The sequence below is a fragment of the Chelonoidis abingdonii genome, chromosome 3 (genome assembly GCF_003597395.2).
Source record: "Chelonoidis abingdonii isolate Lonesome George chromosome 3, CheloAbing_2.0, whole genome shotgun sequence".
NCBI lineage: Eukaryota > Metazoa > Chordata > Testudines > Testudinidae > Chelonoidis > Chelonoidis abingdonii.
Genome location: NC_133771.1, coordinates 83,052,731 through 83,070,321, shown reverse-complemented (window position 1 = coordinate 83,070,321; position 17,591 = coordinate 83,052,731).

The following is a 17,591-nucleotide window of genomic DNA, read 5'->3' as shown; positions in this document are numbered from 1 at the left end:
AGAAGATAGGAGCACTGCATAATAAGAACAAGCATCCCTCCCTCTCCCCCAGGTTTACTGTTTTCCCCATTGTTTGGGCTGGAGAAGGAAATTCTCAGGATATGTACAATGAGAAGGAAATAGGAGGCAGTAAGGAGGAGAGGAAATGTGGCAGAAATATTTTCTGCAGATAGAGAAGCAAATGGAAAGGAAAGAGAGAAGGAACATACATCAAAAGAGCTTCTAAGCATTTCTGGAGGGCGAGGCATTGTGGTAAAAAAAAATATTAGGTTTGCCATACTTATGACCCCAGAGGCACAGATTTAATTCTACATTAGGCTGATTTAGCCTAGTCTTTTATCCTTGAGTTAGCTATATTGAGTTCCAGCCACCATTCAAACATGATTTGCTTTGTAGATTTCTATAAGATTTACAAATAAAGCCAAGTCTGAAGACATTATGTACTATATAACTTTATGTAAGATTGTGTAATGATATTGACAGATAAGATTTTAAACCATAAGCATAGTTGGGACAGAGTTAAAGTTGACCACTTAGAAGTCAAACAGAGGGTTAAAACTGAGTTCTTTCTCTCTCAAACTTAATATTGCATTAATGCCAGCTTATTGCAGAGACTAATAGGTAAATGAAGTATGTTGTAATGTTTCCATTGCTATCTTCCAGTTACCTAGAGCTAACCTATGTAACCTACATTACAACTACAACTACTCTCACAGAAGTACATTACTACAAGAAGAGGAAAATCATGCTTGCCTATCATAAGCAGTCCCGTTGAGTTCAATGAAGCTGCACACATCAGCATAGGGTCTATCAATCCACCTAGGTGTTTATGTGACTCTCGTCACCATCAAAGCTCTATTGAAAGCTCTTTCTTTCAGGCACTAGGAGAAATCGCTTGAATAGTGAATAGTTTTTCTTTGGAGTGTATGTGCTGAAGAATTTACTGAGAGAAAAGGAAGTCAAAGAGCAGAGTAGGATGCAAAGAGGCAGACACTGCAACACTTCTCAAGCATGTAATCCCATTTAAATCAATGGAGCTACACAGATGAGTAAGAATTAATCATACAAATAAAGGTTCCAAGATCAAGCACAAATAGTTGATGGCTTTGTGAATAGATCAGTCTGTTGCTGGGTCAGAATAAGAAGCTATGCATTTTTCCCCCTTGAATTCTTGGAACACTACTGCGGTAGGAATCTTATGGCAAGGAAAGTTTTATCTTTTTAAGTTATTTGGTAAAATAGAACAGAGTCCTATGCAAGGATCAGTCTTTCACAAGAGGTGAGATTGACTGAACAGTCTCACCTTCCACTGGGTTCAATACGAGAGTGCCCAAGGTGCAAAGTGCCTTGAAGGATCAAACCCTTAATATAAAGAATAAGAGGTAAATGAAAATATTCTTCATAATGGGCTAGTGTATTTCCTTATTTTCTATGTGTGCATATGCAAACCATTTAACAGTCAGTTTTTATGCTAACACTTCTGATTTTGCTTATCTCCTTTTGAAGTTTTGACTGAAGATGCAAATACAGTCTACCACTAGATGTTGCTCTAAGACAGCTCCAAGCAAAAGCAGAAACTGGAAAACTGCATGCTTTCTCTGAGATTTACATGCTCCAATATGTCTGTTAGTCTATAAGGTGCCACAGGACTCTTTGTCGCTTTTTACATCAATCACAAAAATTCACTTTTAAAAAAAATTCATACATTAAATCTAAAGCTTACAAAATAAGCTCCCAAAACCATCATGACCTGTTATTAAAACATATAAGGCACACATATCAGCGCTACCTAGTTCTAGAAATAACATGGATGTAACAACACTGCATATTTCTATGGTTTGTGTTTTATAAGGGCTGTTTTTCTACTTCTGCTAAATGGTGACTGGTATCTGATATATAGGCCTTCAAATAAATGTGTTCCTTCCCAGCCACCCTCTTCCCCCTCTATTTTTTTTTTCAAAGCACGGGGCCAATACATTAGCCCTGCTATTTTGGAAGCCTAGACTAAAATCTAGCTGAGGTCACCAGGTAAATGAGTTTGCAAGTCTCAGCTAAGACATCACCGATGTTTCTTGGCACTTAGCAAAGTTTATCTTGATTGATGTGTGCTTTCCCAGAAAGACTCAGGATTGGAATAAGAGGGATATTACCTGGGTCACTATTAAAGCAATTCACAGAGCTAGGAGAGGAATTTTGCATACTTTCTGCTGAAACAGGCCTGGTTTTAGCTTAGGATGTCAGATTCTTACCTTCGTGAGCACCAACAATCACAAAAATCTAAAACTTTTATTAAAGAGGGAAAAAACAACATTGGTTGATCAGATTATCATAAAATTTGGTGTGCTTCATGGAGGTACAGGGTATGGTCAGTGATCCAAATTCAGGGCCATTTGACCACGGCTTTTCTGAGATGTGGCCCCCCAGCTTTTCTTAAAGTTGACACATTCTGGCACTTTTTTTTTGTTCTTTTTTCTCACGGCTAGAGATCAAAACAGGGCTCAGATAATTGCACCAGGGTCTCAGATGTTTGAGGGTTATCCCAACAGAGTGCGCCCACCAGGCCTTTGGAGGAAACTGAGGTAAAATGCTGTCTGAAGAAGAGTTTGCTTCTCCAATGAGATGCACCGAGGCTCTAACGGACTACACTGAGCATCTGCAGAGAATGAGGCTACTTGTTGGGAAAACCACTCTTATGTCACAAGACCTTGGTGGCTCTAAAGGTTATAGTTATTGAATGTGAGCGGTACCTCAGGCATTGTGAGTTTGAATAAATCTCAGGGGAGAAATCTTAAGTTAAAAAAAAAGGGGGCGGGAGGTAGAGTGCTCTATGGTGCCTCTCAAAGGGGGATCTTTATTTTGGGCAAATATAATATGAGCACAGCAGAATATTCTGGGGTGGAAGAGTAGGTGGGAATAGGGAGAGAAGGGTTGGGGGATCAGGGGATGGAGCGGGAGAGGGCAGGGTTGGAAAAGGGACATGGGGGTGAGTGAAAAGAAGACTGAGCGAGAATAGAGGCAGGGACACCTGTCAGCTTGACATTCCTTCCCATGTGTGTGCCATGATCTGGGGGTTCCCAGCCCATCTACAGGGGTGTGACCCACCCCTCATGTGAGCCAGGTTCTAGAGGGGGCTTGCCTAAGCTGAGGGGGAGTCTGAGCCTCTCCATATGTTCTATGTGAGCTGGGATCTGGTGGTCCCTTCATCTTTGTGAGGGTGCTCTCTTACCTCCCATGTGTCTTGGGAGGTCCCTGCCAATATATGGCAGTCTGACCCTCCACCTCATGGGAGCCAGTTTATGGAGGGGCTTGCCTTTCTGAGGGTGTCTGAGCCCTATTCCTTCCCCCCTTGTGATCCAGGATCTGGGGAAGCCCTGCTCTTCCTGGTGTGGAGCTTAGAACAGGCATGCCAGAGCATGCACCAAGAACACACTGCTGAGAGTGGGATGAGGAGCTGCGAATGGGCATGCCTGACACATATCAGAGACTCTCCAGTGCTGGGGAGGGAGGGAAGGGAACACACATTGACATGAATGGAGCAATTCATACATCTCAGAGCTATTGTTTGAGGCTTTATTCATCTGCATTCGGTACTTTCAGCTAGGAACATTCACCCCTTTTTGAGCCTGATTTGTTTCTCATGGGTGAGTAGAGCCCCTTTCCTCCATTCTCCCTCTAATTTCATAAAACTTACAGGAAATTTATAATGGAGCACCATCTCTGCTGTAGCTAAGGTTGGGAGGCCCTTCCTGTTAAAAGGACAACTCTTTGTACTCTAAAATCTGTGTATTTCCATGGATTGTCTTGAAATTTAGATTGCCTTGTGGGAATGCAGGATAGGGTTATTGATCAAAATGCAGGTTCATTTGTGGAGAAAGTTTCCAAGATACAGCCCCTAGAAAAAACAAAATAAAATAAACCCAAACTAGCTGCATTTTATTAAGTTCACAGATTCAAGCAACTTTGAAGTTTGAAACCAATATGCAAATTAACTGTAAACATTTGGGAAAAATCTGCTTTTGTCAAGTGTGTGTGTGTGTGTGAGAGAGAGAGAGGGGGTTATTATTCATCTAATCTGAGTACAGCAGAATATTTAGATGGTGCTGAAACTATTTTTAAAAGAAAATAAATTACATGTGTGAATGCTTACTGGGATGGGAGGGGCTATTACAGGTGCAAGAACAGCTGGCAATAGAGGAATTAGGGGTTTGGGTCTGCAGCAAGGAATGGGATATTATGGAGAGGATGATAAATGGGAATGGCTGGTAGTGAAAGGAAACGGGGTTGGAGGGCTAAGGTAAGGTGCAGGGAGTAGGAATTAAGGGGAGTAGGGGAAGAAGACGGGAGCGGTTGGAGAATGAGAGGAGTAGCAGAGGAAGATGGGTTTAGACATGGAGGAATGTCAACCTTGAATTCTCCCTTTCCATGTGCTGGGAGCGGAGGGAGCCCTACCCCTCTGCAGAGGTTTGAGCCCTTTCCCCATCCTTGTTGCGTGTTTTGGGACATGGGGGGACCCTGCTCCTCTTGTGGTGTCCTCTCCCTGCCCTGCCATGCAAGCTGGGAACTGGGGTGGGTAGGGTTGCTAGTTTTGGTTGGAGGATGTATTCTTGGAGGTTTCATCACATGACAAACTTTAATTAAAGATTAAACTTTAATTCCTGGAGACTCCATGATAATCCTGGGAGGTTGGTGAGCAAAATCTCATCCATGGCCTATATCCCAAAACCTTGACAGTTTTATTAAATGGTTGTTACAGTACCTTTAAGCATGTTAGAGAAGACTAGTGTGTCTGTCTTCTTGTCCACTCACTGCCCCACCATTGTCTTCAATATTTGGCCCTCTACCCAAATTTCCAGCTCTTCCTCTCCTTCTCATCCCATTAAGCCATTAGCTGGCACTCTAGAAGTCATTAACATGTAAGAAGTTGCTCCTTGCTCTTTCCTGCCCTATGACACTGCATAGACGCCACAGGCAGCAGCCTACTGGAGGGCTGCATGCTACTTTGGTTATGTAGCCAGAGCTTAACTCTGAGCTGGGCCCCTTACTCCCTCTACTCACCCCAGCGGGGATTCCTGCTCCTGCTTCAGCCAGGCTTCCCTAGCCATGCCCCCGCCACCCACTGTACACACCCTCCAAACTGGGTCCCTCCCCCATACACTCTGGGCAGCCCCCCCGCACCCAGGGTTGATCTGTGTTTTCACTATTCATTTTCTGGGTTTCAGATGTTTAAACTTGTGTTATCTTCAGGCCCCGCCCATTACAAATGTTTCAAAGAATGGCCATTGTCTCCATTCAACTGTAACACAATCTACAGGAGGTGGGAAGAGCACCAAGGAATGATGTAGCAACCATGTTGCCCAGTGGACAGATACTTGTACTGGGGATATTCCTAGCTCTGCCGCTGGCCTGCTGGGTGACCTCGGGCAAGTCACTTCACTGCTCTGTTCCTCAGTTTCCCATCTGTAAAATGGAGATAATGATGTAAAGGTCTGTGAGATCTACTGCTGAAAGAATTATATAAAGTCAGGTGTGCGGATTATTACCTAACCAAAGTATCAGCATCAAACCTAGGTGAGAACTACAACTGTCTAAAGGATGGCTACTTCCTACCAACAAACATTTCTTGTACTGTTTAGGAAATTTAAAGGCAAAACACTTTAACACAGAGCTAAGACTGCCTGGTGCTAGCTTATGTTCATCTTGAACATTGAATTGAGCAAAACTCAAACTTCAGAAAACCATGAAACACCCACACAACCTTAACTCTGCCCTCCGAGTGAGGTCCCAAGGTGCCCATAACATACACTCCCACTTTGCCTTTCCACAGGAATAAACCGGCGCTACCTCCTCTTGCACTCCACTCAATCACAAACCCTACTCAACTGACAGAATATCATACTTGTAAATTTTAACAACCACTTCATACCCTTTTTACAACCCTTCACACATGCACAGAGGACACCACCAACACCTATGCTTACCCCTACCCATCATTAAATCCATACTGTTCTCATATCCCACCTCACTACTGACTCATGACAAGAAGACCCCTGTACTTTGCTACAGACACAAGTTGGTATTGAAATGATCCAGACTGGAACCTCAAGATACCCAGGCATCTCTTTCCTTTGATAACACACACAGCTCTGTGACACTCCTCAAACTAATCCCTGGGTCATCTCATATCACAATCACAGCTCTCCCAAGCTGCTCTGACTTACTCCTCCACCATTTAACACAGCTATACCTAATGTTGTAAGTGTAGCTGGAGTGCATGCCAGAAGATATTACCAACTCCAAGGGGACAGGGTTAAGGCTGCATGGGTGTTTACCTTAACTCTATATTTCCTGATTTTTCAGAAAGGTACAAATTATCACCAGGCCAACTTAACTCTGCATTAATGAAGATTTTTGCTATTTAATCTATTTATACTTAATTCACATGGGTGAAGAGAAATGGATAAGATTAAAGCTAAAGAGAGACTAGGATTTTTGTGTTTTGTTTTTGAAAATTAGTATTGCTTTGATTAAAAATGAAGTGGACACAGAGGTCACTAATGCTATGAAATGGGTTTCTGACATGTTTAAAAACTGCATCTCTTTAGCTCTCCTGGGCTTCAAGGAACAATGTCTTAGCTGATGGTTTTATTCCTGTATCACTACTGGTGCTCAATGGAAAATGTTTGGAAATTAGTATTCATTAGTTCATTTACACTCAACTCATCCACAACTTGACCTTGACATTCTGTAGGAAATGGCCACAAACTTTCTTTATTCAAATATTCCCAAATATACATCTTTTAAAAGAATTTATGAAAGCAAAATAAAAATACTTTATTTTTAAATTATTTTAGATACCGCAGTCCAGTTTTTAATGAAAATTTTTTAAAAAATGTCTATGCCTATTTTAACAATAGTGTCTCAACCTATAGCCTGTCATAGAAATGTACAATAGGCCAAGATTAAAACACACACACACACCCCTACACAAGCACATGATATTATACTGTGTAGGAAGCTAATAATGATGTCAGTTGCTGTCCCTCTTTATGAGCTGTGACATACCATACAAAACATCCCGCTTATTCCTGGCATTGCCATTTTGTATAAGTGCTAACTTCACTTCTTTTTCATTAGCTGATGCATCAACAAAAGCATGTTGGAAGAGATTCAATAAAACCAATTAATTAGGCTCCCTTTTTAGGCAACAATGGAAACAGGAGCCCCTGAAACTGTGTCTTGGGCAACACTCCAAACAACTGGTATTTTTCTCCTCTTAAAAGCATAATCACCCTGGTCACAATTGCATCTCTCTGAAGGAGGGAGGGAATGCCTTGTTGAACTTCTCCTACACCTCCTTGTGACAAGTTTTGCCTGGGCAATGCAATTGTTTCTGGTGACAACAATATAAAACATGCAGAAAAGTAGTGTCATTTGCACTGTTACTGTATATCAAAGGCAATGCCACTATTTCCAGTAGCAATATAAACCCCGCTATGTGTGAGGTCCAGCTCTCACTTGTAAAAATAGTCCTTTTTGCTTTCCCTCAATCTAGACAGCTTTCTATTTTCTGTAATTTAGTAACAGTTTCATGCTTTACACAGTTAAGGTGCATATTATTGACATTGTTCGAAAAATATATACGGTTCAATGCCACCACCTTTGGGGAATTCTGTAAATAGAAGAATCATAAATGATCATCTTATGCTGCTTTTTGAAGCACTCTGCTTGCATGCTGAGTGTGTTGGAGTCTGAAAAGTCTTGTCACAAAACTATTGCAGCTTTGAGTTGTCAGCCTGATGGCTCAAGAGCATTCACTCTTAAGAGGCCTTCCTTGTTTATTTACATCCCAGAGGCTGCATTATAAAAGGTCTGTAAATGTATGTTACTCATGCACTGGACACCAACACCTATTTCCTTTACTTGTATGAGTAGGAGTTTAATCCTTCTCCTGCTGATAGTTTTCTCCATTGCCAGCAATGGGAGCAGAATTAGAGCTTAGCTGCATGGAGGAGTGTTCGGGCTAGTAAGGAAAGCAAGATGTTCCCTAGAAAGTGAATGTAACAGTTCAAAAAGTTTGCTCTTCTGCCTCATGTTCTTCTATTGCCTCAGAAAATGTGTTGAAGGGATTTTTCTCCCTTCGCTTCCTTTCTCATTCTTAAAGAAAGGAACTCAGCACAGTGGGAAAGCATGGGCAGCATGGGGATTTCAAAGGGGAATTTAAGTTTAAATTAATATGAAATTCTTTTATCAAAATGTTTATAGTTAACTTTCAGTGTTTCCTTTCTTGTGCTATTACAAGGGAGCTGCTGCACAGGGAAATGGAACCAGACTGGTCTGTCTGCAGGGAAGTGGTGTCTCCACATGATGTACAGACAGTGCAGATTAGGGTTTCCATGGATATTAGAGAGTGTGAGTCAACCACTCTGAGTGCAGTCTCTTTTTTGGTGTTCCAACTTTCACCAAACTGGCTCTCCTCTATTCAGCTCAAATTCGCCCAGTCCAACAACTTAATATAACATGAATCAAGCAGCTCTTAAGCTCCAGGGCTTGAAGTGTTTATTTTACTTCCTTACTGGTTCCCTAGAGGTAGCCTGGTGTGAGGCTGTTCCCCTCCATTATCCTAGGCCCTCCTGTTTGCCTCTCTCCCTGAGCTCTTTCCTGTCTAGCTGGGCTTGTTTTCCTTATTGGTCCAAGCTGTGGGTGTGGTCTTGATGATTGTCAGTTCTGAGATGTGGTCAGCCTGATTGTCTTGAAGTCGGGGAAGGTTGTCCTCTCTCTTCTGCCTCTTTCTGTATGGTTTGTACGCCCCATTATAGCATGGATAGTGAGACAGCTCACCCATTTTTGTTTGTTTGTTTTTTTGGGGGGAGACAAAAAAACCTAGAGCCAGCCCTGCAGCTCACTCTACATTGTGCTCCAGTGGGAAAGGAGCTGGAAGTTTTTGGTAATTTTCTTTCTTTCCAAATTCCCCATTGTGGCATTAATCTCTCATAGAATGTGCAGCTGTAGCTGAGGAACCTGTGGCAGCCTGGAACTGAAAGCAGCATTGTTGCCTGAATGGAAGAAGGTGCTTGAAGGGCACACACAGAGACAACTACTCTGCAAGTCTAATGCAGGATCTGTGGAGTCTGAGCCTATGTTTTCCTCTGCACTGATTCCAGGCTAGGCAAACATACCACCTTCTAATTTTATGCTGTACCTGTGAGAGGAGGATGAATTACTAAAACCAGTGGCAGATTACTGCATGGGCCAATAGGCCCCAAGGCTCTGCCCCTTCCCCGCCCCTCCTCTGAGCCCCTGCCCCCAGTTCCATCCCTCCTCTCTCTGTCATTCGCTCTCCCCCACCCTCACTCACTTTCACTGGGCTGGGGCAGAGGGCTGGGGTACAGGAAAGGAGTAAGGAATTCAGCTGGGGCTGTGGGCTCTGGGGTGGGGCTGAGGATGAGGGGTTTGCGGTGTGGGAGAGGGCTAAGGGCTGGGGCAGGGGGTTGGGATGCAGGAGGGGGAACAGGCTCTGGACTGGGGATTCAGGCTCTGGGTGAGTCTGAGTGGTTTGGGGTGTAGGAGGGGGCTCAGAGCTGGGGTAGGTGGTTGGGGTGTGTGGGGGGGTGCAGAGTGTGAACTCCAGGAGGCAGTTTGGGTAAGAGAGGGGACTCTGGGCTGGGGCAGGGTGTTGGGGTGGGGCATGGGGTCCTGGTAGCACTTACTGTTGCTCCAAGGAAGTGGCTGCGAGGTCCCTGCAGTGGAGGGGCTGCCAGGGAGGCTCTACATGCTGCCCTCGTGCCCGCAGGCACTGTCTCTGCAGCTCCCATTGGTCGCGGTTCCCAGGTGGCCACTTCTGGGAGCTGCGCAGAGCTAGGGCAGGCAGGGAGCCTGCCTTAGCCCAGGGCTCCTGCTGCACTGATGACCGTACTTTTAACAGCTGCTGACTGGAGCTTCCCAGGTCCCTTTTTGACTAGGTATTCTGGTAAAAAAAATGGATGCCTGGCAACCCTACCCTTGCTCCTCCTCTCCCATCCTGCCTCTCGGCCCTGCTCTTCCTCTTCTCCCTGAGGCCTTGCCCCCTGGCCAGGCCTGAAGATGGATCCTGTGGTATGGAGAGTGTATTCCCCCCACCTTTCCCCATGTGGAGTTAGCTCAGCCACTCACTAGACCACAACACACAGCTTGCCTGAGGCCCCCCCCTGTGCTGAGCTGGCCTGAGCCTCTCCCTTGCCCTGTTCAGAACTGTCCCAAGCCACTCCCCCAATCCCTTCCCCTCATCCTCCATGCAGGACTGGCCTGAGCACCTTCTCTCTTCCCCCCCAGCTCCCCTATACAGAGCTGGCCAAAGCTCCTCTCCCTTCTCCCCACAGTCCCTCCACATGGAGCTGGCTTGAGCCTCTCCCTCACCCTGTGTGGAGCTGGCCCAAGCCACTCACTCATGTCCCCATCCTTCCCTGTGCAGGATTGAACTGAGCCCCACCACTCACACTACCCCTCCCCCCCCAGCCCTTTTTTGGCAAAACTGGACAGTTGTCCTGTTTGCTCTTAGAATATCAGGGTTGGAAGGGACCTCAGGATGTCATTTAGTCCAACCCCCTGCTCAAAGCAGGACCACTCCCCAATTAAATCATCCAACAGTTTTTTTCCCCACCTCCCTAAATGACCCCCTCAAGGATTGAGCTCACAACCCTGAGATTAGCAGGCCAATGCTCAAACCTCTGAACTATGCCACCCCCCTTAACAGCTGGTGATCAGTGGCAAGAGCAAATAGGACGAATGCCCAGTTTTGCAAAAATGTCTGGATGTCTGGGGCCAAAACGGGATGTATAGTCACCCTAGGCCATGAGTCCCCAAAATATTTCAGTCATACCGCCCATTCAGTCCACACACCCCTTGAAGCTGGTGCCGGGGGCCATGGTTGGGAGCTGGGCCGAGGCTACCATCAACTTCCAGAGCGTTGCACTGTGGGTAGCTATCCCACAGTTCCCACAGTCTCTGCTGCCCATTGGAATTCTGGGTTGAGATCCCAATGCCTGATGGGGCAAAAACAGTGTCGCGGGTGGTGCTGGGTACATGTCATCAGGTCCCCTCTCCCTCCCTCCCTCTGTGAAAGGAATAGCAGACAATCATTTTGCCCCTTTTTTCCTGGGTTACCTGTGCAGACGCCATACCACAGCAAGTATGGAGCCCATACAGCTGACCATCACCGTAAGTTTTTTGGGTGCTGGCAGACATGGGACTGCATTGCTACACAGCTGCAGCTCATTGCCTTTTGGCAGTAGAGGTTGTTTTACGACTGGTAGCCATCATTGCTGTACTCCTAGGTGCTCTTTTAGCCAACCTCGGTGAGGTCAGTCAGGGGCTCCTGGGCCAACGTGGGAGTGACTCAGCCAGGTCATTCCCATCTTCTGCCGAGCACCCAGGAGGTGATGATGGCTAGCAGTCAAACTGCACTGTCTGCTGCTAGACTAAAGATGTAAAAGATAGATGGAGTGGATCAAAACAAGAAATAGACTCTGTTTGTTTTGTATTCGTTTGTTTCCTTCCTCCCTCCATGAAATCAACAGCCTGCTAAACCCAGGGTTTTGAGCTCAATCCCTGAGGGAGCCATTCTGTGTGACAGTTGTTTGCATTTCTCCTTGATGCAAAGTCATCCCCTTTGTGGGTTTTAATTCCCTGTAAGCCATGTGGTCAGTCACTTCTCCCTCAGTCAGAGCAGACAATCGTTTCGTGCCTTTTTTCAGCCCAGACGCCATAGCACTGGGATCATGGAGCCCGTTCAGATCACCGCGGCAATTATGAGCATTGTAAACACCACACGCATTATCCTGCGGTATATGCAGAACCAGAACCTGCCAAAGCAAAACCAAGTGAGGAGGCGACAGCAGCGTGGTGACGAGAGTGATGAGGACATAGACATGGACATAGACTTCTCACAAAGTACATGCCCCTGTGATGTGCACATCATAGTGTTAATTGGGCAGGTTCATGCTGTGGAACGCTGATTCTGGGCTCAGGAAACAAGCACAGACTGGTGGCACTGCATAGTGTTGCAGGTCTGGGACCATTCCTGGGGCTGTGAAACTTTTGCAACTTTGTGACTTGCTTTCCCCTGCCCTGGAGCACCAGAATACCAAGTTAAGAGCAGCCCTCACAGTTGAGAAGCGAGTGGTGATAGCCCTGTAGAAGCTTGCAATGCTAGACAGCTACTGGTCAGTCAGGAATCAATCTGGAGTGGACAAATCTACTGTGGGGGCTGCAGTGATGCAAGTAGCCAGAGCAATCACTGAGCTGCTGCTACCAAAGGTAGTGACTCTGGGACATGTGCAGGTCATATTGGATGGCTTTGCTGCAATAGGGTTCCCTAACTGTGGTGGGGCTATAGATGGAACGCATATCCCTGTCTTGGCACCGGAACACCAGGGCAGCCAGTACATAAACTGCAATGGGTACTTCTCAATGGTGCTGCAATCACTGGAGGATCACAAGGGACATTTCACCAACATCAATGTGGGATGGGCGGGAAGGGTTCATGATGCTTGCATCTTCAGGAACACTAATCTGTTTAAATGGCTGCAGCAAGGGATTTACTTCCCAGACCAGAAAATAACCATTAGGGATGTTGAAATGCCTATAGTTATCCTTGAGGACCCAGTCTACCCCTTAATGCCATGACTGTGGGGAAACCGGTTTCTCCGCTTCCTTGTGAATTATCTTCAATCTCTTCATCATCATCTTCCTCATCTCCAAAACCTGCTTCCGTGTTGCGTGATTCTCCATTGACGGAGTCAAACCACAGGGTTGGGGTAGTGGTGGCTGCATCCTCTAGCATGGCATGCAGCTCATCATAGAAGCGGCATGTTCGGGGCTCTGATCTGGAGTGGCCGTTTGCCTCTCTGGTTTTTTGGTAGTTTCTCCTTAGCTCTTAGTTTTCATGCGGGACTGCTTTGCGTCCCTGTTATAGCTTCTGTCCTTCATGCCCTTTGAGAATTTTTCTAATGTTTTGGCATTTCGTTTACTGGAATGGAGTTCAGCTAGCATGGATTTGTCTCCCCCATATGGCGAGCAGATCCCATACTTCCCATTCGGTCCAGGCAGGAGCTCTTTTGCAATCCTGGGACTCCACCATGGTCACCTCTGCTGATGAGATCTGCACTCACCAGCACCTTGCCATGCTGGCCAAACAGGAAATGAGATTCAAAAGTTTGCGGGTCTTTTCCTGTCTACCTGGCCAGTGCATCTGAGTTAAGAGCACTGTCCAGAGCGGTCACAATGGAGCACTCTGGGATAGCTCCCGGAGGCTAATACAGTCAAATTGTGTCCACACTACCCCAAATTCGACTCAGCAAGGCCAATTTCAGCGCTAATCCCCTCGTCAGAGGTGGAGTAAAGAAATCAATTTAAAGAGCCCTTTAAGTAAAAAAAAAAAAAAAAAAAAAAGGGCTTTGTTGTGTGGACAGGTCCAGGGTTAAATTGAGGTAGTGCTGCTAAATTCGACCTAAAATCATAGTGTAGACCAGGCCTTAGTGAGCTCTCTACTACTGCATTAATGGAAAAAAAGACTGTCTAATAGAGATGCTTGGAAAAAATATGAGGCTGTCTGGTCACATTGAATACTTTTTCAGTTTATTATGTATTTGTCCCCGATATTCAGAGGCTAGGTTATCTAGTCACAGACATCTACAGGTAGAAGTGTTTGTTTTTTGTTTTGTTTTTACCCAGTTGTTACAAATAATAAACACTGAATTTTGTTATTTATATGCCATTTACATCTTGTGCATATATTTATAGTTATACGTATATATATGTATATATATATATATATAGTTTCATTATGTGTTTATATTTTATATAAAAACAATAAAATGTTTTTAAAAACATATCTAGGAAACCAAACTTTGAACCTTTTCAGAAGTGCACCCATCACTACCAGTTAGTGCAATTTGTGTGCATGGATGTTTTGAGATACCGGCACTTGTTAGTTAGGAACTGGACTAAGACCACGAAGTAAATGAAATAAATACATCTCATTTTGCATGATTAGCCAAATAGCCTTCTGACAATAACTTCTGGTTGCTGCCAAAGTGAAACCATAAGTGAAAAAGAAAGCTCCCTCTTCTGCTCCTTTTGAAGGGTATTGTAGAAGTCTGAAATAGTTTGCAAATATGTGTTCTATAAGCCTCAGCTCAGTTTATGCTTTTACAAGTCATATGTACTGCTATAAGTGTTAGGCATGGTGAGAATGTTAAAGTTGGAGTGCCAGCCTTAGTGTTGATTTTGCTGGCTTTCATTGATTTGCTCCACAACAGTAATGTAGATTTTTTTTGTAAATGCCTATATGTTTTAGACTATGATTTAATGTTTCCTTCTTTTATTCTTCTTTGTTAATATAAATCCTTTTGGAGTTTAATTTAAAGTAATTCATAAATCCTAACGTAAGTAATTGAGGATTCTTTGAAGGAAATGGTAGCTGTGTTTAATCCTATAATAGATTCCTTAATCATGACAGCGCTTAAAGGGTATAGCAGCGTTATGCAGAAAGTATTACCGTGAGTCTGAACAGTACATTTAGGGCAGGGAGAATTGAGAATAGCACAACAGATGGATTAAAAAAAAAGCCCAATAAATATGTATTTAGTTATTTATTACAAAATAAATTATGTATTGACATAGAAAATTACATGATAATTTTCTGTTTGAAATGTTACAAAAGTAAATTGGCTTCCATCTAAAGGTAGCACGGAATAATGGTTTTGTGTTTCTGTCATGACATTTAACTCATTAGCATGCAGGTGTGCTGCCTGGGCTTCATGCAATAACTGTCTTCTTTCACTGTGTTTACAGATAATCCAGCAAGTTTGCAGGCCAAATGGCTTTCTGAATATGAGCCCACAAAGCACTGAATCAGATGGTGTGCTGCTCTGAGAGATTCCAGCACAGTTCAGCCACAAGGTGAATATCCATAACAGCATTAAAAAGAACAATGACTCAAAATTGTTCATAATTTATAATTGTAATAATTAGTAGTGACTAACACTGCAGTCACTAATTAATTTTTTGCTGTATTTAAAATTAACTCCATTGTCAACAACTGATCCGTGGGTGATAGGGATTAACATTGGACATGTGAGCTCCTGGTTTTCCAAACATTGTAATTTATTCTGCTTCATGTCTTGTGTTTTGTGTGTGAAATAAGAAGTCCTCTGGTTCCCTTTTGTAGAGGCAGAGGGCTCTTGGCAGAATGGAACCATTGTGATTCTGCTTGTGGGGGCCTCCCCCCAGCTGAGAGGTCAAAAGATAAGAGCTATACCCCTCAGAGCTCCATGGAGGCTCATGCCATAATATGGTGGTATGGAGTGGAGAGAGGTAGCATTGGCCAGTGCACCTACAACTAGTGGAGTGAAATGATGGTTGTGTGGTATTGGCCTGGACAAAAAAAATCTGGATTCAAATCCTGAGTCTGCTTCAAACTTCCTGTGTGACCTTGGGCAAATCACTTAGGCCCAGATCCTCAAAGTTGTTTAGGTGCTGACTGCCATTGAAATCATTGATTTAACTGAAATAATTGATTTAAATGGGAGTCAGGTGCCTAAACAACTTAGAGGATCTGGGCTTTAGTCTCTCTGTTTGTCAGTTCCCTGTCTGTAAAATGGGGATAATAACTAGGATTGCCAACACTGTATTTCAAAATAAGGGACTGTTTTCTTAGCACCTAGGCCTCACCCTTAGGCCAGATATTGTTGTTAATGTAATTATTTTTAACTATTATTATTATTTATTGTATTTAATAATAAGCAGTATTCACCTACATTTGCCTGAGATACTTATTGCTGCTTTTTGCAGCACTCAGCAACTCCTGAACTTGTTGTACAGAGATACAAAAAATAAGGGACGTCCCTTGTAATAAAGGACTGCTGGCAACCCTAATAAAAACACTTCCTTTTGCTCACCCTTTTTCTGCCTTGTCTATTTAAATTGTGAGCTTGTCTATGCAGGGAGTGTCTTTTACTACTTTGTGTGGACAGTGCCTAACACAATGAGCTACGATCTTGGTTCAGACTTCTAGGCAGCACTTTTATACAAATAATAAATACAATTAACCACAAGGAACTACTGGGTAGCTCCTCCATAGCCTCTCATCACTTCCCCCTTCACATTCAGAATGGGAACAGAAAATGTACAGCTGGTATCCTGGCTCCGCAGCAAAAGCTGCACAGCCGGGGAGAGGATTCAGTCCCCTCCACTGACAATCCCTGTAGAAAACTTCTTTCACTTTGGCTTTGTGCTGAGATTGAGGATTTGTCCCAATTGTCAAGTCTGCTGTGGAGCTATAAACATTTGCAGTGAACATGTACTATACTACAGTGAATAGGACAAAAGAAATGGGGCAGAGGGTCTAGCCAAAAAAAGAAAAGAAAAGAAAAGAAAGGAAAGGTGTAACAGTGGTTTTCATGCATGATTTGGTTGGTAACGTTATCAGAAAGGTCAATACAAGTGTGCTCTGAAAACATATTAGTCAAACCTCCTGACAGGTATCCCACAAAGCCAATCAGTTGAAGTTTATTCTAAGCTTCCCAGAAAATTTCCATTGCTTCTGAAGGTAGAAACACCTCTTCACCCTGGATTGTTTTATGAGCCTACCAGCCCAATAAGCTGTTAGCATTGGTGCTGCTCCCAGATGAAAAGACTTCACATTTGGAAATGTATCTGGGACTTCTCGCCTCTGTAATGTGCCAATTTGGCACTCTTTTAAAGTGGGTGAATGGATCCTCCTCCAGTAAGATTTTAGTGCTCGTGAAAGATGCCAGAATGAAAACACTGGAGGCTGAAGTCCTCTGCTTATCCACACAATATGTACAGTATGGGCAGCAGCAATGCAATCTTCCCATGCATTCCTACCTATGTTGTCTCAGAATGTCTTTGTTTGAAGACAGCAGTGACTGAGTAGTTCAGATTCCATTTCCATCAAGTTTCTCTGCTTTGATGAGGCTGTCCTTGTGGATCCTAATTGTGATGGGGCTTCCCATGAGGCTGATACATGACCCATAGAAACTGGAACAAGACAACTAGACAATGCTAAGATGGTAATGACTTCAAAATTGCTACTAGCCTTAGCCATACTTCAGGCCATGAAACTGTAAATGAAAGGATTTGTAGTCAGTCCCTGGAGATGTCCAATTGCCAGATGTAAAAGTTTTAATTAGCTATTTAGCAACCTTTGTAACCTGGAGGGATTACTGAGGAGAAGCAAAACACAGCAACAGGCAGTGATGTCTGTTCAGACAGGGAGAATCTTTATATATTTGCCCTCATCAAAACAAAGAGGAAAACAAAAACTACCTCAGGCTGGGAATCAATCAATCTCTCAGCGCGTAATGCCCCGTTTCAGCAAGGCATTCATGCCTGTGCCCAACTTTAAATTGACCTATTGACTTCAGGTTTCAGAGTATCAGCCGTGTTAGTCTGTAGCCGCAAAAAGGACAGGAGTACATGTGGCACCTTAGAGACTAACAAATTTATTTGAGCATAAGCTTTCGTGGGCTACAGCCCGCTTCATCGGATGCATGCAGTGGAAAATACAGTAGGAAGATATATATATATATATA